This window comes from Cuculus canorus, chromosome Z, assembly GCF_017976375.1.
Source record: "Cuculus canorus isolate bCucCan1 chromosome Z, bCucCan1.pri, whole genome shotgun sequence".
NCBI lineage: Eukaryota > Metazoa > Chordata > Aves > Cuculiformes > Cuculidae > Cuculus > Cuculus canorus.
Window position 1 is genome coordinate 21,013,505 of NC_071441.1, and position 21,791 is coordinate 21,035,295.

A 21,791-nucleotide genomic window follows, 5' to 3' on the forward strand; every position below is an offset into this window, starting at 1 on the left:
TGAACTTGCTAAAAATTGAGAGCTAAGCATGTGAAAATAAACACAGGCAAATGCAGTTCACTGAAAATTATTAAATTCGCGGTAACTAAAGTATTTACAAAACTTACAAACATAACTGCAAACTTAAATAATACACAAGGATCATTTGATAATTTGAGAATTTTCTCTGATTCCTTTTCTCCATATTTTGAAATTGATTTTTGTGAGAGCCTAAGCGTGATCTTTATAAGAATATTTGTCAGTGGAGGATCAACCACAATTTTTACCCTTCACAAAATGGAACCTACCTATACTCAGGTTCAACTATCTTGCTTTCCTGCAAGCAACTAAAACGAGAAAACTAAGGTGGTAAGAATAAGGTGTTTGGTTTGTTGCATTTTTTGTTGGATTGTTCTGTTTTGTTTAGTTTTTCAATACAGCTTGCGACAGCACCATGGAAGTATTTTTGAAGCCTCTTTGAAACACAGTGTGGCAATCACTGAACTAATGGCACCCTACCATTTCCTAAACTAATATATCCATACCTGTATAGCTGTGCACCCAAACTAATAAATCCCACTGAGATATAAAAAAAAAAACAAAACCCAAAAACCTTAAAAAAAAAAAGAGGCAAAGTTTACTAACACAGAGATATGTTAGGAACTGACTAAGAATCTCTTCAGTGCACGTTGTATGGTCACAGCAACTTCACTTATATTACTTTCATAGTATATACAGGCACTACAATATTCTATCCCTGATTAGAATAATATTATGCCCTCTCATATCCTGCTGTATGACCAAAATGAATAATGAAGGACTGGAAAATGTCTTCTCTTCCCATGAACTACTTTACTTCCTATGAACAAAACTAATATCTATTAATTATTTTTAATTATTTAAGTGCCATGTGGCATGACAACACCTTTTAGCACCAGAGTCTTGAATCTTTATTTCTTCAGAGGGACAGTTGCAAAAACTCCAGCTCTTTGGAATTTTGGGTATCTCTCAGAATGAGAAGCATTTTTATCAAAACTTCTGTAGCCATCCAACATGATTTTCAGGAAAAGTTTTTATCCACTCCTTTTTTCTGAAACAAAAGTAAATGTTGTGGAAGGATTTGCCACTAGATCTCAAGAGTTTTATCCGGTAGACAGCATCAAGATCCAGTGATTTACAGAATTACAAGAAAAAATAGCCTCCTATCTTTTGCTACAGGATCTAAAGAAGCCTGCTGGTATTTCAGCTAGGGAACTTACAGACATCATGAACTCAGTCACTTCCAGCCAAGTAAAATTTGGGGACATTAATATGAAGAACTTCAGCTGTTACAGAAAAAAACCCTGCACCTTTATATTTGAGCTATACTAGCTGCTGCTGCATATTCTGAGGTGAAAACTCCTGGATTCATAGGACAGCAGATCCATCACTGCTTACCACCCCTACTGCTTTGATCATTTTTGCTTTCCCTTTTGTCTTCTGTCCTGCTCACCTGCAAAAAGGAAATGCACCATTACTAGTTTTCCTACATATGTACAGAAACCATACTAATTGTTGGAGAGGCACGTGAGCAATAAGGAGATACAGCAAAGAAGTAGGGTGGTATTTACACACACAGTAGCAGACTAATCCATTTTTAAAAATGCATATTAGCTGACAGATATTTAATCAGTGCCTTCTGCTCACTTATGATAGTCAAAGACATGGCCTGCATCAGTGTGTAATTCAAAGGAACTGGATAATTTCACAGCACTTTGAGGAAAACTGACTTGGCATAGTTGACTTATTGACACCAGCTATCCTCCTGATGTCACTTTTAATTCTCTATAAACAATTGTCTCTAACATCCTCTACTGGCGGAGACAATTCGTACTCTGTGAATGATGGGGGTCATTCAGGACGTTAGCATACATTTATTGTTTAGTATCTGAAATCTTAAAGAATTAAACCAGTTAAGCAAAATGACAATTTTTAATTTGGACTTGTAAAATATTCATCTCCAGCTATAATACAGTTAGCTATGTTTCTATGAGAAAAAAACCCACACATATGTGCATTTGTGGGGGTTTTTCATGTCTTCTCTACACAGCATACTTATATCTAAGCAGGGCTAGGTACTTAGTAGAAGCATTTTAAGACTTTTTTAAAATTTTTTTTAATAAAACAAATAAAATTAAATAACATTCTTACTGGAAATGGGAAAAAGCAAACCAGCCAGCTAGTGAAAAATAAGCTACTTTCTCTTAATGATGTTTGTTGATAATGTAATAATATATGTTTAATAGCAAAACAAACCCTTTTTTAATGATTACAACCTCATTCTCCATCCTAATTCATCAGTATTACATCACAGTAAACCTTTGAAATCAGTGGATTTGTTCAGTATGGAAATACTGGTAAATACAAACAATGAAAAAGAAAGTCTACCATAGTAGGAAATATAACTTGTGTGTGTGAGAGACAGAGATAAATTTCAATAGATCTAATATAGTCTTTGAAGTTTTGAAATTGGTAATTTTTCTGGTCTAAGCCTGATTCAGTCAAGTGGAACTATAAAGTCTGTTAGAAACTATGAAATTAACTCACTTTAAAGCAGCCATATGTCACTGTGTTATTCAGTCGTATATACCTTTAACTATCCCTAGGAGCAGAAAAAGGCAGCATGCACACACAAACATACATATATACAAAAGCAGCAGTGTCTGTAGCTCTGGATATTAGTTCAGATATATTTCTAGTCACAAGAGGTGAATAGCTCTTAGGCAAAGAATGCAAGTTGCAGAATTGTGAAGGGGACTCTGGGGAACAAATTTTAATACAAGATGAACAGCTATTTTTAAGGTATAAATTAGAGCTCTCCCACCACACACTCTTTATAAACTTACAGTTTACTTCATAATAACTCCAGAAAGGGATAGTAACTTCAGTTAGAAGAAATAAGGGAGTCTATCGTTTCTTCAAATATCTTTGCATATTGATATGTGTTAATTTGCCCCAGAAAAAATATTGTACATACTGATTGAGGTATTTGTTTCCCTAAAGGAGCGTTTAAGAAGAGACAATGTCTGAGAAGATGGTGTGGCCTTCTGATTAGGAATAGTTAAAAAATATAACTGTAGAACCAAAGAGAAGGATCCCTTAAAACAACCAGTTTATGTTCTTTTGAGAACACACTTGTGATGTTCATAAAAAAGCACTCTGCTACTCCTAACAAATAAATGCAACAATCATTGCCTGTGAAATAGTTTATCAGAGTGAAATAATAAATACAGCCCAGAAGTTGTCAATAGTAGAATTTACTAATACTAAGAGAAAAATTATCTGCATTGATTTCAGTGAAATTAATTACTTCCTTTTATAAACACAAATATGAAATCAGCTATGTGTTAAAAGTGATAAAAGTCATGCATACAATATGGACATATGAAGGGATTTCAATCTCTTTGGTCCACACCATATTTTAATGCCTGGGAGTCCAGCCAAATGTAATTTTGAGGCAGCTGCCAAATCAGTGGGAAAATATCAAAAAACCAAACCCAGATAATTACTAGTCCCCAACTACTGTAACCAATTTAAGGACCATGAGCTTATTGTCCTGAAGGCAGCGGCTTTTCACTGGATTGAAAACAGGAGCTATTCTAGGTAATTCTCTTTGATTCCCTCCTTACAGCATGATGTGTTGCACTATGCTTTGTTTTCTGTGCCATGTACATTACCAGGCAAGTTTATTTACATGGATATTGGATGTAAGTGTTCTGTAAATATAAGATATTTCTCATTTTGTTCTTCATATTCAGTTGCAAGCCTGTATTACCTCCTACTTCGTTTTTCCTGATAAATAGCAGAAGAAAAAAGGATACTAGGAAGGTGGCTGGCACTTTACACACATGAGAAACTCAACAAGTATCATTCACTTTCAGGACCAATGTTATTACAATGTCTGTCCTTCACTTACTATTCCCCTGCACATTAGTGCTTGCTCTTTCATTACACTTTCACACTTGTGAGCTACCAATTAGAATAAAAAAACTTTTTTTTTTCCTGAAGCTGTAAAATTTCTCAATCCCTCTCCCTAAATTCTTAAAGAAATCTGATCTGATCTTGATAACCTTTCAACAAATATTATCTGATCACTAGTATTAAAGACCTAAGAATCTTCATGATATTTCACGTGTCACATTTTTCACATTTATGTGTGTCTTTCACTTGAGAAAAGCCTCTCTTACTGAAGATCAATCCAGAAAAAGAATATAATCCTATTTATTCATACAAATCTCCAGATGGAAATAGGATATATATGCTGCCAATTTCAAAAGCTGCAGTTCAAAATGATGATAACTTAAAGATCAGAAAATTTAGTTTTTGTGCAACACTGATCAGTGGTCAAAAATAAATTACAGAACAATATTCTGTGGTGAAGTACAGCAAGGCTTTTTACAGCTAATGTGAATTCTCATGAAAAACATTCTAACCAACTTAAATCATATATTCCTTGAAAACAGTCTGTTAACACTAGATAAAAACATTATCAGAAATCTAGATAACACCAAATGAGAGAAACAACACGTACTAGATTTTATTTTGTATGGTTTGGTTTTGGTAGAGGACAACCTGATCAGTGACAGTATTTCAAGTTCTTGCCCTTGATTTTACATCCTGAAGGAAAAAGCTAAATTCACTAAGATGCCCAGAAATGGAAAAAAAAATCACGTTTGAATGTTTTTAACTTGTTTCTAATTTTCTTGTCCTCGGGAGTGAAAGAGATATTATATCACTCCTGCTTCATGTACTAAAAGTGTAGAGAACTTTGCTATTCTCAGTTTGCCCTTCTGGTGTTATTTCATGTGAGATAGGAGGTTTGTTTTATAATATGATTTAAATGTCTGTTATAATATACATTGTAATTTGCATCAGGCAGAAAATTGGAATGTGAGCAACATATACAAAACGGGCTTAAGACAGCGTATATTCTTTAAGTAATGTTTTACTTTTAATAACTGGTCACAAACCAGAACTTTCATAGCTTTAAAGAAGACTTCCTGATTAAATATTATCAACTTTTTCTCTTCCCAAGTGCAAACATTAAATCTGATGCAAATGCTGGACATAAATCAATGTTTTGGTTTACCAGTGGAGCTGGTAAAACATGTCTCAAAGAGTAAGAGGAAAAAGTTATTTAGAAGCTGCAGCAGTGTTAAAAAATATCTGAAAATAAGAATAGAAGAAGATCTAAACAGATTTCATTATATACTTGCAAAGAAGCGGTGGTAAGGGAGAGCCAAAATGGGAGAGTAGGTTTATTTCTGGCAGTTTGGAGATATATCTGAGCCATCTGATGCCATTCCTGACATCAATTAAGTCAGGAAAATTAGAGACACCAGCAAACTATTTCAGAACCTTGATGACTATTGTACTCAACGCGCAAGCATCGTATTCCTCAATAAAAAATAAATTAAAAAAATAAAATTACAGAAGAGATTTGAGGTGGATGAGTACATGATAAGATTGTAATCTGGGCAAAATTTTCAGGCAGAAAGAAAAGAAACTTTTGGCTATTGAGAGAGTAATCAGAGTTTGCTAAGAAAACAAAGTCACTCAGAGACTGAAGACCATGGAAAGAAGAGGATGTTCTGAGTCTGCAGAAAATAGAGAAGTTGAGAAGGGAACAAAAACTCAGAAAATACAGACATCATGGGGAATATCATATTCCTCCACAAACAACAAAATACAGACTATGAGGGGAGGGAGAGGAGGAGTGCATGGCATGCAGAAATAATTGCCCTCAGGTTTTTCCCTGTTGAAGTGATATACTACCAGTACAAACATGGTAACTCCAAGTGAAGTTGATTGATTTCACTAGCTCACCCATGAAACTCTTCAATAGAACTGTCTAAGCACTTTTTAAATTATTATCAAAGTGTTTTCCTGGTGGTGAAAAAAATGAAGTCACACACATGAGAATGATCACCCACGTATGTTAGATGCATATATGTAGAGAGACATATACACACAGAAATGTTCTGAATGAAGAAACTGAACAAAATTAATGATAACCTTCACTACAGCAATTAGATATATCATTAAGAGTAAGATATATAATTAAAGTAATTGTTTTAACCTTCCAGTGTGCTCTGGCAGGAAAAATAAATAACTGAATTTGATACAGACAATTTATTCCCATCCCTACAATCTCAGTTCGGCTAGATAGATTTAAACTTCCACATGTCCCTTTTGTGCAATGAATTGTCTCATGGGAGCTAAATTAGTATCTTTGTGGTTGTTCTAGGATTATTCTTGTCTTGAACAAATTCTAAGACACCACAAATCAGCTAAGAGTTTTCAGTTCACAAAGCACCTGAAGGATGCTTCAGTTCACAAATATGTTCAGTAGCAATGTAAAAGGTATTCTAAGAAGCATTTCCCCTCTCTTTATATTCCTCCCCATCTCTGTGGTTTGTAGTACAAAGCATACACTGCAGTAGTAATCTCTTTGTAATTTGTATTTTAGGCACAGATATTTCTGTCAATGGTGAAGTCTCTAGCTTATTTTAGATTTTTTATACACTCGGGTCCATTTATCAAATAGAACATCTGCCTGAACTAATCACATGCAACTATCATATTAAGTTGATTCATTTTTACACAACTGGAGACACCATTTGGATCCCTTTTTCCTTTCTCAGCTAGCTGTACCATCTTTGAAGCTGTTGATTGATCTGCAAATACATAGCTGATGTTTGTTTACTGTTTCCCAAAATATGTACTACTGAATCCTTGGAGATCATGTGCAAATTTGCCAGGTGCACAAATCTTACACCAGTAAATCTTTTAGTCCAAGGAATCCAGCAGAGAAATAGCTGTAACCACTGTCACTCTAAATATCTTTATTTTTTTATAGCTATAACCCTAGTGGAAATGGAAGCTTCTATTACCATAGCCAGATGAAGGCATGAAGTACAAAAATTTGTAACTGGGTGTTGGTTTTCCTGGACTGCAAGTTATTTATGCTTTTATTCAAAGTTGAAAGGACGTTTAAATTAAGAACAAACACATATAAGAATAATGCTATACACACAGTGTATCACTTAAGATTCTCCTTTGCAAATGAATGGTTTTGCCCTTATTTTATATATAAAAAAGTATTTCATAAATATTATTATTTGCAACAGTCTCTCTTGTAGTAAATAATACATTCAAACATTTTTCACATTGAAAACTGGAGAAAATAATTTCTCAAGACTATCTTAGTAGGTGCCTCCATTCCTTCCCACTGAAATCAAAAGGTTTTCCATCAGTTTGTGAGAATCAGTTTCGGAAAAATAAGTTGTTTATCATTTTTATTCAACTTTCGTTGGTCTAAGGAAAAGCATTCTTCAAAAGGATCTACTTCTATTTACAAACTTGTGTATATTAAATAAACTGAAATGTTTTATCCCTCTGCACAGTTTACTTAGACTTTGAATACTGTGTTTTGTTCAAAACACACACTTATTTTAAATTATATAATACCAGACAGGAAATACAAGTGTGTCCATGGCAATAAAATAGTCTGACTACGAGAGTGCAGATTGTTGACTTTGCACATTAAAACTTATGTTTGAATTGTGTTTCTCTCACCTAAATTAACTCAAGTTAGAAAACCATGGCCAGACATTTGTATTTTCCAAAGAAGCCTCAATTGTTGATCCACAAGAGGGAAAAAAAATTCCTCTTTTTCAATCCCAAATCAAAATATATCTAGCTTTATGCAAGAAAAATAATTGCAAGCAATCATCCATCTAAGTAAAACTAAGTTGCATCTACAATTTGGGAAAGAATAATAGACAACAGGGAAAAAAAAGCAATGTGAACACTTGTACTTTCGAGTCTGACAGTGCCACAAGTTGCTGAAGACCTCAACTCTGTCTAAAAAAAAGAAATAAAATAAATTGCCTCTACTCAGGATGAAAATTAAAACTAAAATTCCAGTTATATACTGTAATAATACATACAAAATATTCTAATTAGTCCTGGGATCTCTCAGTGTTATACTATTTAAACACATGGTGGCTTTAAAGTGACGGTAACTACTATTCCCTTTTAGGAAAGGTGATGGAACAGCTCATTCTGGATGCCATCTCCAAGCATTTGGAATAAAAGAGCGTTATTGAGAGTGGTCAACATGAGTTCAAGAAAGGGAAGGCATGCTTTACCAATCTGATCACCTTCTATAATACCATGACTGGCTGAGTAGATAAGAGAAGAGCTATGGATGTTTTCTACCTAAACTTCAGCAAGCCTTTTGACACTGTCTCCCATAACATCCTCATAGGTAAGCTTTGGAAGTGTGGGTTAGCTGGATACCAGAGCTCAGAGCTGTGTATGGTAGCACAGAGAGGGCTGTGTATGGTAGCACAGAGTCTAGTTGGAAACCTGTGGCCAGTGGTGATCCCCAAGGGTCAGTACTGGGCCTAGTCTTGTTTAATGTATTCATCAATGACCTGGATGAAGGGACAGAGTGTACTCTCCACAACTTTGCTGATGATACAAAAGTGTGAGGAGTGGCTGATACTTGGGAAGGTTATGCTGCCATTCAGTGAGACATGGACAGACTGGAAAGCTGGGCAGAAAGGAATCTAGTGAAGTTCAACAAAGGCAAGTGTAGGATTTTACACCTTGGGAGGAATAACACCCTTCACCAGTACAGGCTAGGGAATGACCTACTGGAAAGCAGCTCTATGGAAAAGGACCTGTGAGTCCTGGTAGACAACAAGTTGCCAATGAGCCAGCAATGTGTCCTGTGGCAAAGAGGTCCAATGATATCTTGGGGTACGTTAAGAACAGTGTGGCCAGCAGGCTGAGGGAGGTTATCCTCCCTGTCGACTCTGCCCTAGTGAGGCATCTGGAGTATTGTGTCCAGTTCAGGGCTCCCAAGTTCAAGAAAGACAAGGTGCTTCTGGGTAGATGATTAAGGGACTGGAGCATCCCTGTTATGAGAAAAGGCTGAGTGAGCTTCGTCTGCCGAGCCTGGAGAAAGGAAGGCTGGGGAGGGGATCTTACCAATGCTTATAAATATCTAAGAGGCAAGTGTCATGAGGATGGGGTCAGATTCTTCTCATCAGTAGCCAGTGACAAGGACAAGGGGCAATGGGTCCAAACTGCACCACAGGGAGTTCCATCTGAACATGAGGAAAAACTTCTTTACTGTGAGGGTGATAGAGCACTGAAACAGGCTGCCCAGAAATGTTGTGGAACTTCCTTGACTGGAGATATTAAAAATCCACTTGGACACGTTCCTGTGCAACCTGCTCTAGATTAGCCTGCATTAGCAGAGGGGTTTGACTAAATGCTTTCCAGAGGCCCTTTCCAGCCCCTACCACTCTGTGAGTCTGTGATCAAAAAGATGTTGCATTTTATTAAAAAAAAAAAAACCTGAATCAGCATTTTCTTCTACTAAAAGGAAGCTTTTGTAAAGGAAACTGTGGTCAAGGGAAAGCAAAAACAATAAAACACCTGCCTTCCTTGAAAAAGGCCATAGAATTACACTGTTCTTCACTTTAGTAAACATCTGTAGTGGACTGTGAAGCTGTTTTGGCTAATGTGAGCTGAATTACTTTTCTGGAGTAATTCTAAATCAGAATTTCCACATTTGTGTAGAGGCAGGGAAGGTGGAAATTGCTTTGGCAGCACCTGCTGATTCTATAGCACTATTTTTTTTCTTTCTTTTCTAAAAGCTATTCATAAGAGTCGAATAAGATTTGACATAACTTTTTTTTATATATGTATAAGGCATATGAGTTCTCCATGAGGTATTTTAGCAGATGCATGTTGAATTTTTCCATGTGTGAAGTACAGAAAGACATTTAAACTGCAGATGAATGATAATTACAGCCATTTAGGCTAATCTCTGATGCTTAGTAAGTTTTTCCCCTCTAATCCCTAAATGTGCATTAGTTTCTCTTTCTTTTTCATTAATTTTCACCAATTTTTGTTGTTGTTGTGGTTGTTGCTGTTCTCATGAAAAGCTTTACTCTCTCTTAAACCAGCTTTTTTTCTGATGAATTACTTTGTTCAAAAAAACAACTGTGATCATATCAAATTCTCTAGTTCTGCAGCTACTCAGTTTAGGCTCCTTTCTGACTTCCATAAACTGTTACAATTGTTAGAAGAGCCAAATGAGAGACCATGAAAACCTCACTTGCATGGAAATGGTTTCAAATATTACTTTTAACTGCCCTTAGTCACAAAGTAACTAAAGGCTTAATGTAGTAGTATAAATGACTGCTTCACTCTATCTTAATCTTAAGACCTCTTGGGTTTGGATTTTTTTAATCATCATTTGCCTTTTGATTTATGACAAAGTTCAAATGTACACTGGCATTTTGGAAAGATAATTCTCTTTTGAATTACTGAGGTTCAAAAGCTACTGCTGCTGCTATAATAAATTTACTGATTACTGTTTATCAAGCCTTCTCTCTAGTCATTCATAAACAACCCAAACCATAGTTCAAAACAGAGAAAAAGAAAAATGTTTGCTCTGTACTCATGGGAGTGTAAAAAAGATTTCTGGCTATAGTTAGCATTCCTGGAAATAGACATTTGTAATGAAATAACTGCTAAAGCCTGTCTATAGTTATGCTGCAAGCTAGACAATGTTAGGAGGAGCATTATGTATGGGAGGCACAAAGCTTTGCACTCTAGAATGCCCACAAACCAGCAAGGCATTTTCCACAATTTACCTTTACGAGCTTCAGTTTCAAAAAATTCTACGGACTTAATGGTTTGAGAAATTATTATAGGCAATAATAATTCAAGTTGATCTTTTCTGAGCTACCTGTTATTTGATTGGTTTAGCTAGCAATGTCTTTAATTGAATTTGTCACCAACAAAAATATGTGTGCTAACAGCTGCTGACTTACATTTTCTAATTATTGTTATTACCTCAGATAAACATTTAGGAAGGTGAAGAAAGAGTGGGAGTAGAATAAAGTCACATACTATAGCACAAAGTGAACAAGTCAGTGGAAAAGTTGTAATACTATTTCTTTAGAAATACATTTCTGAACGAGCGGAAGCTACAACACATTTTTGTCATTTAGTGAAAAAAATCAAGTTATAGATCAGATGATGTCAGCAAATGACTAAATACTGTGTTATTTCCTTAGCTAGACCTTCATAGTATCATCAGAAAGATTATTCGAAAATTCAAGCTCAAATTACAAATCCTGACTGCTGCTCACCAGACCCCCAAAGCCTCAGAGAAATACAGATTTGTCCTTTGTGCCCAGACTTGTCCTTTGTGACAGGCACTGTAGGACTAACATCTATTTATTTTTTTTAAACAAGATACTCTGAATATCTGTAATTAAAATAACACGAAGAAACTAGAATGCTGAATTTATGTAGAAAAAAACATGATATCAACAAATAAAATCCACTTCCAAATAATTCAGTTCTAATCTCTGAATATTAAAAAAATATGAATAAGTTTACACTGATTTTGTGAGCAGGGAATTCTTGAGTTTTGTTTGTTTGCTTATTTTTTGTTTCGTTTTAGAATACCTTAATGGAATTAAATCATGTGGCAAAGAGGAATCATGAAATCTGAGACTATCTTCTGGTCTCAGACAAAGACGTTTTGGAGAATAAACAGTAGTTTCTTTCCGGCATACTACTTACTTCTCCCCATCTGGTAGATCTTTTCATAGTTAATTTTTTAACAGTGCTCTGTCTAATTTCTTGCCAATAGAACCAAAGGAAATGGTTCACGTAGTCTATTAGGAAAATCTCATCTTTGAGGAAAACATATCAGTCCTTATTAACCCAGGCAAATGCATTACGTGAAATTATCTCTAATTCCAACTCATACACCAAAATAAATTCAGGAACAGGAGTTCTGATTTTCTAGATATCACTCTTCTTCCTATTGTCATTATTGCAGCTCTTTGCTTTCGAATGTAATGGTTAGTATAAAACTGGTTGTTGAGACAAAAAAGCACTATATTGCTGGGAACAATATAGTTATATATTGGATAATGTGGGATTTATCAGAGGCATAAAAAAAGAAGCCTAAGTACCAATCAGCCTGATTTCAAGGAAGCTAATGGTTGTATTAGTCTATACAAATGAATTATAAGAAGTGAGAAACAACAAATGATAAAGATTTTAGAACAGAAATGTAGATCCAAAGTCATTAATTTTCTGAAATTACAAATCATGCGCTTTGCTTAATGTTTGCAATAAATTATATAAAACCATTTTACTCTGACAAATTAAAAGCAATGTCTCCTAATTTAAGTAGAAAACATTCTACTTCAGCGACATAGGACTATATGCTATTGTCTATAAAATAAAGGTTGGTGAGCTTTTTTAGCTAGTGGACAACTAAGAAAGATAACAGCATATCTGAGATGATTTACTGGTGTTCATTGACATCAGTAATTTCTCAAAGGATTCTTTTAGGCATGAAATATAACAAAAACAAATACAGAAAAGCAGTAGAAAACTGAACCTGTGACTGGAAAATGCAATTAATAACTTAAGTAAACTGTTGAAACAATTATATTTTTCTGCAATTCTTATGGAAACATTTTAGGCGAGTAGGAAATTTTAAAAGGTTTTTAGGGAATTAAAAATTAAAAAGAATACTTATGCAATATGTTTCCATGGTGCATTCCTATATTGCAATAGGTCTTTTTCAAAAATCTTTACTAATAGTGGATGTGGGATGAAAATTAAGAAGCCACAGCTGTGCAGGAACTCAGTTGTCATGATGGTACAATATCACAGAATCATCAACATATTAGGGGCTTGATTTACACTGTGGCTGCGGAACGCATGACACGAGCCGTATTGTACATCACAGAATCACAGAACTGTGGAATTGTAGGGGTTGGGAATGGACTTCCAGAGAGCATCTGGTCCAACGCCCCCCAGCTAAAGCAGGTTCACCTAAAGCAGGGGCCAAGTGGGTTTTGGATATCTCCAGAGAAGGTGATTCCAGTTTTTCTGGGCAGCCTATTCCAGTTCTATGTCACACTCAAAGAAAAGACGTTTTTCCTCGTGTTCAGGACATCACAGTTACACACTTCATACAAATCCTGTCTTTCTATATGATAGCATATTGCTTATCAGAAACATATTTCCATACACCCTAAAGAGAGACAGTAAATCTCAAAGTGTGTGAAGATGAACATTATAATAAATCTCTTTTGCCAAGTACTTGATAGTATTCTTCACCTGAAAACATGTAAGACTAAACAAATCCAGTATTCACCTCAGAAAAAGTCAAACTTGAGGCGTCCTTTTGACTTATACTTGCTGTCAGCTACTGGGTCACTCAACAACATTAGTGCTTGCGTTTAATGAAAGAATAAAAAAACATGTGGTAGTCTTAGATGTCTTTATGTGGTTTATAAAACAGAAAGGTTGATTAGATTCATCGGAGACTCCCTAACATAAAAAGAGAAGAAATAATACACAGTATTCTGCATCATAATATTTCAGGATTGTATATGCTATGGTATTCTAATACTTACATTTGTAAAATGAAGTCTAAGTTTAACAACTCCAAACTTATTTTTCATACTTTTCTATTATGAAATGGTATCATCTAAAGTCCAATATGTATATAGAACACAATAAATCTAAATGTTTACTTAGTAACATTTGTCTCTAGAAAACGCAATTGTCTTCCAGAAATATCCTTTCTCACGCTTTACATAAAGTACAACAGATCTTCAATTCCTGTCTATTCTGGAGACATTTCAACCACCCCAGATCGCATGGTTGTTAATTAGTCTTAGTTTTACACCTAAAATCTACTTTTGCCAAGGTCAGCTGTACTATTCTACAGAAAGGAAACAACATGACCAGTAACTAAAATTATATATATACATATACAGGCATACAAATTATCGTTATTTAGAAGTATACTAATTTTACACCTAGTTGCATATAATCACTGCTACTTTCAGTCAATACAAAAAATATTGAGATTAGTATTATAATGTAATATAGTTACAAAAAGATTAAAAGCAGAACAAAACCCATTCAAATTTACTAAGGAAAAGAATTTTGGTGATTTATTATTTAATCCTTACATGTTTTTCAAGCATGTTGTTCTTTACCAAGAATGTGTTGAGGGAGAGTAAGATTTTTAACAAAAAGTGTTAGTCAATTCTGCACAACAAATCACGACTCAGACAAAAATGTGTTCCCTGTGAATAAAGAACTACTTTTTATGCATACGCATCATGTTCCAGTCAATAAGATCTCTCGAAACTGAACGAAGTCTTAAAATATTTTTCTTTAAATGATCCCAACATTTAGTAAAACTAGTCAATACATCAAGTTGGTTTTGAACATGTGATCATAATAATTATAATATCTATGGTGCTCAGGGACAAGTGAGCAGAACAGAGCTGGCAAATATTTAAAGATGCTTTCCATAAAGCACAAGAGTGCACAGTCCCCAGTTCTAGGAAACTGAGCAGGGAAGGGGTGAGACCAGCTGAGTCATGACTGTTGGTCAAACCGAAGAGCAAAAGGGAAATGCACAGGCAATGCAAGCAGGGACAGGGATCCTGGGAAGAGTACAGGGATGCTGCCCAGTTGTGTAGGGATGGCATCAGTCAGGCCAAGGCGCACCTGGAGCTGAACTTGGCAAGGGAAGTGAAGACTAACAAGAAGGGCTTCTACAGATACGTCAACCAGAAAAGGAAGGTTAAAGAAAGCGTACCACAAATGATGAATGGAAATGGTGACACTGTATCAACAGACGAGGAGAAGGCTGAGGTAAACAATGTTTTTGTCTCACCCTTCACTTATAACTGCTCTCCTCACCCCTCCCGGGTCAACAGAAAACAAGGTGGGAACCAGGGGGGTTAAAGTCCCTCCTACCGTAGGGGAAGATCACGTTTGTGACCACCTGAGGAACCTGAACATATGCAAGTCTATGAGACCTAAAGAGATGCATCCCAGAGTCCTGAGGGAATTGGCTGATGTGGTGGCCAAGACTCTCCGTCATATCTGAAAAGTCATGGCAGTCAGGAGAAGTCCCTGGTGACTGGAAGAAGGGTAGCATTGTCCCCATTCTTAAAAAGAGTAGAAAGGATGAGTCTGGGAACCACCGACCTGTGAGCCTCACCTCAGTGCCTGGCAAGATCATGAAAGAGATCTTCCTAGAAGCTACGCTAAGGGAGTTGGAGGAAGGGGAGATGATTGGAGGCAGCCAGCATGGCTTCACCAAGAGCAAGTGCTGACTGACCAGTCTAGTGGATTTCTATGATGGGGTGACAATATCAGTGGACATGGGAAAAGCAACAGATGTAATGTATCTGGACTTCTGTAAAGCCTTTGACACAGTCTCGAACACCATCTTTCTCTCTAAATTGGAGAGATATGGATTTGATGAGTGGACTGTTCAGTGGACAAGAAATTGGTTGAGCGGTCACATTCAGAGACTAGTGGTCAACATCTCAATGTCCAGATGGAGATCTGTGACAAGTGGTGTCCCTCAGGGATGCGGATTCAGACCAATGCTGTTTAATATCTTCATCAATTATACTGAATGAGATCGAGTGCGCCCTCAGCAAGTTTGCAGATGACACCAAGCTGAGTGGTGTAGTTGCCACACTGGAAGGACAGAATGTCATCCGGAGGGACCTAGACAAGCTGGAGAAGTGGGCCTGTGTGACTCTCATGAGGTTCTACAAAGCCAAGTGCAAGGTCCTACACCTGGGGCGGGGCAACCCGCGGTTTCAATAAAGGATGGATGTTGATGTGATTGAGAGCAACCTACAGAGAAGCACTTGGGGGTGCTGATTGATGAGAAGCTCAATGTGAGTAAGCCACGCATGCTCACAGTTCAGAAGGCCAAGCATATCCTGGGGTGCATCAAGACAAGCATGGCCAGGTCAAGGGAGGTGATTCTGCCCATCTGCTCCTCCCTCATGAGACCCCACCTAGAGTGTTGTGTCAAGTTCTGGAATCCTCAACATAAGAAGGATATGGAACTGTTGGAAAGGGTCCAGAAGACAGCTACACAGATGATCAGAGGGCTGAAGCACCTCTGCTATGAGGACAGCCTAGGAGACTGGGGCTGTTCAACATGGAGAAGGCTCCTAGCACACCACAATTAGCCCACAGAACTTGTGTTGCATGACTTCAGAATATCTGGTCCTGGAAGGTTAAAATATACTTGTAGAGAAACAACATTTTCTTTCTTTGAACTTACAGTATAACATTCTGTGTTTTGTAACTCTACAGATTACCTTTTGTGAGTCATCTACTATTGTTGGCACACAGCTACTGAGAAATATTGAATGAGAAATATTACATATTTCCTTCCATTTCTATTTGCTGCGTGTTACATATTTAGGAGCAACATCAATACTTATTTGTGGGGGGAGAGAAAGCACTGATTAGGGATGGCTTCCATTTAATTTTACTGAAAATAATTTGCCATTGATCATTAAGAAGGAAAAACTCCAATACTCTCAAAAGACACATTTTCAAAATACCAAAGTATTCTGTGAAGATTTGATTTATTCAGGTTTTGATCCACATAATGACAGAATTCCAGGAGAACTAAATTACCTGAAGCATCTCTATCTCTGGGGAGAAACTTCTTTTCATTAATAATATATCAGAGCTGTACCAAGATTTTCTGCATTTCCATTAGGGCTGCTTACCTAATCACTATTCATTCAATAGAAATGACTGCTTGACTTCTGTTGTTATCAATTTCAGCAAGGACATTTTTAGGATCAATACAGATTTTATCAGAAGAAGAAGGTTCTTTTTTCCCCTAATTTTTAGCTTGATTAAGTGGTAAACTGAATTTTGTGCTGATGGTAAAATGTTAAATGAGTTTTTAGCCACAAATGCAATAAAGCCTGAGGTGGTGGATGGGAAAAACAAAGTTCAAATTTTCACAGGGCCCTTATCAGTTTAGAGCTACAAGACTTATTCTTTGACTTGAGGTGCAGTTGACTTTGCATAGACGTCTGAGTTCTGACCTTTCTGTTGTGACTACAAAATGTGAGCTGTTGTCATAACATGCAATTGTCTTGTAATGCGGTTCTTTATCCTCAGCACTTGAACTCACTTCATCATCACATTTCAGGGAGCCAAATAACTGTCAAGCTCAAAACTATTAAATTCAAGCAATCTAAACTGGCATCAAAAATATAGTCTAGAGGTTAAAGATTTAATATTCAAATTTTAGCTTGCCAAGCTATTGAATTGACAGTGCTAAGAATTTTAATACATTAATTTAATACTTACGTATACTTATTAATTAGTTCATCAAAAAAGCTTTAATAATTGCCTCCTTTACATCTATGAAACATAGCATAATGCTTTTTATTTGCCTATATCTACATTTTCCATCTTTTTCATGAACCATATCAAGTTAATTGTTAATAAGACCCATTGCCTCCTCTTATAACATCATAGAATCATAGAAAAGTTTGGGTTGGGAGGGATACTTAAAGGACCTCTATTTCAACCTCCCTGTAACAAGCAGGGACATTTTCAACTGGATCAGGTTGCTTTGAGCCCTATACAACCTGACCTTGAATATTTCCAGGCCTGGGACATCTACCACCTCTCTGGGCAACCTCTGCCAGTGTTTCACCATCCTCATTGTAAAAAGTTTCTTATATCCTGTATGAATCTACCTTCTCTCAATTTAAAACCATTGTCCTTGTCCTGTCACAACAGGTCCTGCTAAAAAACTCTCCATCTATCTTATCAGTCCCTTTTAAGCACCCAAGAGCCTATTCTTGTCCAGGCTGAACAACCCCAGCTGTTTCAGTCCTTCCTCACAGGTGAGGTGTTCCATCCATTTATGTTCAGTTTTGGGCTATTCAGTACAAGAAGGACATTTAGTTGCTAGCGTTTGTCCAGAGGAGGGCAACAAAACTGGTGAAGGGTCTGGAGCACAAGTCTCAGGAGGATCTGCTGAGGGGATTGGGATTGTCTAGCCTGGAGAAGATGAGGTTGAGGAGAGACCTTATAGTTCTCTCTCTACAACCATCTGAAAGAAGATTTTAGCGAGATGGGTGCTGGTCTGTTCTCCCAAGTAACAAGTGATACTGCACGAGGAAATGGCCTCAAGTTGCGCCAAGGGTGGTTTAGACTGGATATTAGAAAAAATTCTTTAATGCAAGAGTGGTGAAGCATTAGAAGAAGCTGCTGAGTGAAGTGCTAGAGTTTCCATCCCTGGAGGCGTTCAAATTATGTGTAGACATGGCACATCACGACATAGTTTGGTAGGAATTGTGACGTTGGGCTGGCAGTTGGACTTGATGATCTTAGATATCTTTTCCAACCTTAATGACCCTATGATTCTATAATCCCTCTGATAATTTTTGTGGTCTTCCTCTGGACCCACTCCAACAGGTTCATATCACTCCTGTGTTGAAGACTCCAGACTTGGACACAGTAGTCCAGGCTGAGTCTCACCAAAGCAGAGTAAAGGGGCAGAGTCAACTCCTTTTTGGATGAATACTAATTATAATTGAAAATGCTACAGACGTGCTCCTATTCATTCAAGTTTACATGTGGGAGTCTGAGGCATAAGCACTGAATTTCTGGTTAAAAAAACCTGACATATAACAACTATTCATCTTTGAATAAGCTTATTTATTATTATGATTTTTTCTAAATTAAGTTTTTGTTAAAGGTTAAGTTTACACAATTTTGACTTCTTTATTCCATAGCATCTGAAATAGAAAATGTGTGGAAATTGAAAATTTTATGTCATCGTGTATTTGATGTTAAATTGTTAAATGATATAAAAGTTTAAACAACTAAAACTTTGGCATAAATTGGGTCTGGGTTTTTTTGCTTCTTTCTATTATTTATTTCTCAGTCGCTTTTCATTATCATTGATTTGTCAAGGAAATATCTTACATTTGATATGGTGCCCAGATTTCAGCCTAGGAAATTATAAGAAAATATCTTTATTCAAGATCTGCAATATTAAAAAAAACCTGGCAGTAATCTAGCTGCAGTGAATCTGACTTCTTTAACTGTGAAATATAAATATTAATACTAACTTCATATTTAGTTAAAAAAGACACTACTGCAAGAGAAGGCAGAAATAAATTTGATTTGTATTTATTATATTTCACATAAGAATGTGAATTTGCTCTGAAAACATGTTTATTATTTGAGTAAAAGACATTACTGCATGGAAAACACTTACAGCAAGAATAATCAAGTTGAGCAGATAATTTTATTAGTTCCAATGAAAATAATTTATATTTTCACTAAATAAATAAAATAAAAGGATTACCAAGTGTCATGATTTAGATAACACTCAAAACTGTCACTGATTTCCAAAGACAAGAAAAAAAAATCCTTCAAAAGAAACTTTGCAACAAAATGGATTTTTGTTGTTAATATTTACCTATTTATAGTCACTACTTGTGTGAAATAATTTCTTCTTTTAGATCAAGATATAGTAGGTGACAGTATATTTCAATAATAACACAAAAAAAAGTCACTCAGAGTACAGACCAGAACCAATAGCTGCCTAGTTTAAAAAGTAACACACTCTGGACTGGGTGATCTTTATATTCTAAAGAGAGAAATAATTTAGCCTGTTTACTTTATAAATTTTTGTTTATCAACAATAATAGAACAAAGCCAAGAATAAGAATCTATGCTGTTTCAGTGGTCCTAACTCAGCAATTTATGTACATCGTATAACGACCATTTCTATGTCCACAGAAAATGAAATAACATAAAATTTTATTCTTCTTGGTATCTATTACTTTGAAAGATTTTTCTGGTACTCACTGAATTCTAGAATATCAATCTTTTCCATATAACAAGGATGTATAATCAAAGTTGTAAAACTGTTCTTCTAGTTTTATTAATGGATGGATTTAAATATGTAATAAATACCCTAAAATCACAGAATCGCAGAACAACCCACAGAAGGTACCCACAAAGGTCATCGAATCCAACTCCTATCCCAGCACAGAACATCCCAAAATTCACACCATGCGTCTGAGGGCATTGCCCAAATGCCTCTTGAATATTGCTAAGCTTGGAGCCATGACTACTTCCTGTTCCAGTGCTTCTCCACCCTCTTAGTGAAGAATCTTCCAACCTAAACCTCCACTGGCATGTCTTCCTGCCATTCCTTCAGGTCCCACCATTGGTCACCAAAGAAGAGATCAGCACCTGCTCCTCCTCCTCCCCTTGTGAGGAAGCAGTAAACTGTGACAAGGTCCCCCCTCAGCGGCCTCTTCTGCAGGTTGTACAGACCAAGCAAATTCAGCCGCTACTCATAAAACTTCCCCTCTAGACCATTCACTCTTTCTATGAACTGTGACTTATTGTCATTGGATCCTTCATTATTCAGAACTCATCTAACACCTAGAAATACGAGACTATTGCTTCTGTTGTTTCTGCTAAGGGTCTAAAAGTAAAAATTAAACTCAGATACAAATTCCGAGCCTGGGACTGTTACCAGAGTTACCAGAGTGTTGCTAAGATCAACAGAAGTCATGATGTAATTTATTAAAGCTTCATAAAAGTTGCTCATCCAAGGAAAGCTGCCAGGGTACAGTGACCTCTTAAATCTACCAGCCTTTCCTGTAGTCAGGAAAAGAAAGCCTTTACAGATTTGCCATACTGGAGTGGGAGGTGGGAGGTAAAATTCTGGAAATAGACCAACAAATGTTTGAGAAATAGATTACTGAAATTTGAAAAGCTGACAGTACCAAACATTGCTGCGTGACTCATGCTCTATCAAACTAACTACAATAATCACCAACACATCCAGATGTATAGGAACCCAGTATTTCTGGAAAATAGACATTGAGTATGTATGCATCAACTGCTCTGTTCATATAATACAAAGTTGATCTTCACATACAGAACAAATTTGATACCTCTGTGATCCCACCTTCTTACACATGAAATCAATTGCAGACTCAACAATTTTGGGAATTTGCAAAGACAGCCAGAGAGATATTTCTCAAGTTTTATCATATATACATAAGACTGAAGTATATAGCGTCAGCAGTTAAATCTGGAAGGACAATTTCACTGATCATAGCAACAGACTATATCAACTTACCACCTCACCACAATGTTCTCAGAATGCAGTCAGTGACTGGAGGATTAAAAGTGTAAGACTCTTCAAGATTTCCTGAAAGACAAAAATAAAACATTTCTCATTTGCATTTCTACAGTAACACAAACAAATTCTAAAGGTTCAAGAAACAGAAAAGTCACTACATTAACAATAAAAAAACTTCTGCCAACTGCTGTCACTGAAAAGCAAAATAACAAAGTGAAATTTCTGGAGAAATGGATGTAAATCATAAATGGTCATATATTAAGTTATTTGAATTAGATATATTCTGATTAAAGTGTTCATGAAATAACAATTGCATTTTCAACCACATTGTCTTAATTACAAGTATTTTATTCCTATGCCACTATGCTAAACCAACTCTTTTTCAAAGTGTTATTTTTAGTACAAAATTGTAGTTTCATAACTGAATTTATGCTATCAGCTCATTAAGTACATCAGATGTACTACCAAAACCTGCAGTACTATCATAGGCAGTATGTTAATCAGTAAATTACTTTAGCAGTTTGTGAAAACAGAACTGTAGCCTTGCCAATAGTAAAGCTATCTGTTTACTTATCACAAACAAGTGCTAATCTCTACGATAGGGACATCCATTCTAACTCACTTATTTAATTATTTCTCACTAGAGATAATGCTTATAGAGGTTTTATAAACTATCAAAGCCTAAACAGATAAATGTCAGATACACATTGAGTGCAGGATTCATCTT

The 21,791-nt window shown here is 36.1% G+C and overlaps 1 protein-coding gene across 19 annotated transcripts in view; it reads right to left on the reverse strand.

Moving 5' to 3' along the window:
- The window catches only part of PTPRD (protein tyrosine phosphatase receptor type D), a 928,191-nt gene extending 907,056 nt beyond the window's left edge, over positions 1 to 21,135 (reverse strand). For all 19 annotated transcript variants that reach the window (XM_054055286.1, XM_054055289.1, XM_054055284.1 and 16 more), the window contains exon 1: positions 21,062 to 21,135. The gene's annotated coding sequence lies outside the window, so the exon portion shown is untranslated. The remainder of the gene's footprint in view (positions 1 to 21,061) is intronic.
- Positions 21,136 to 21,791: the final 656 nt, after the last annotated feature.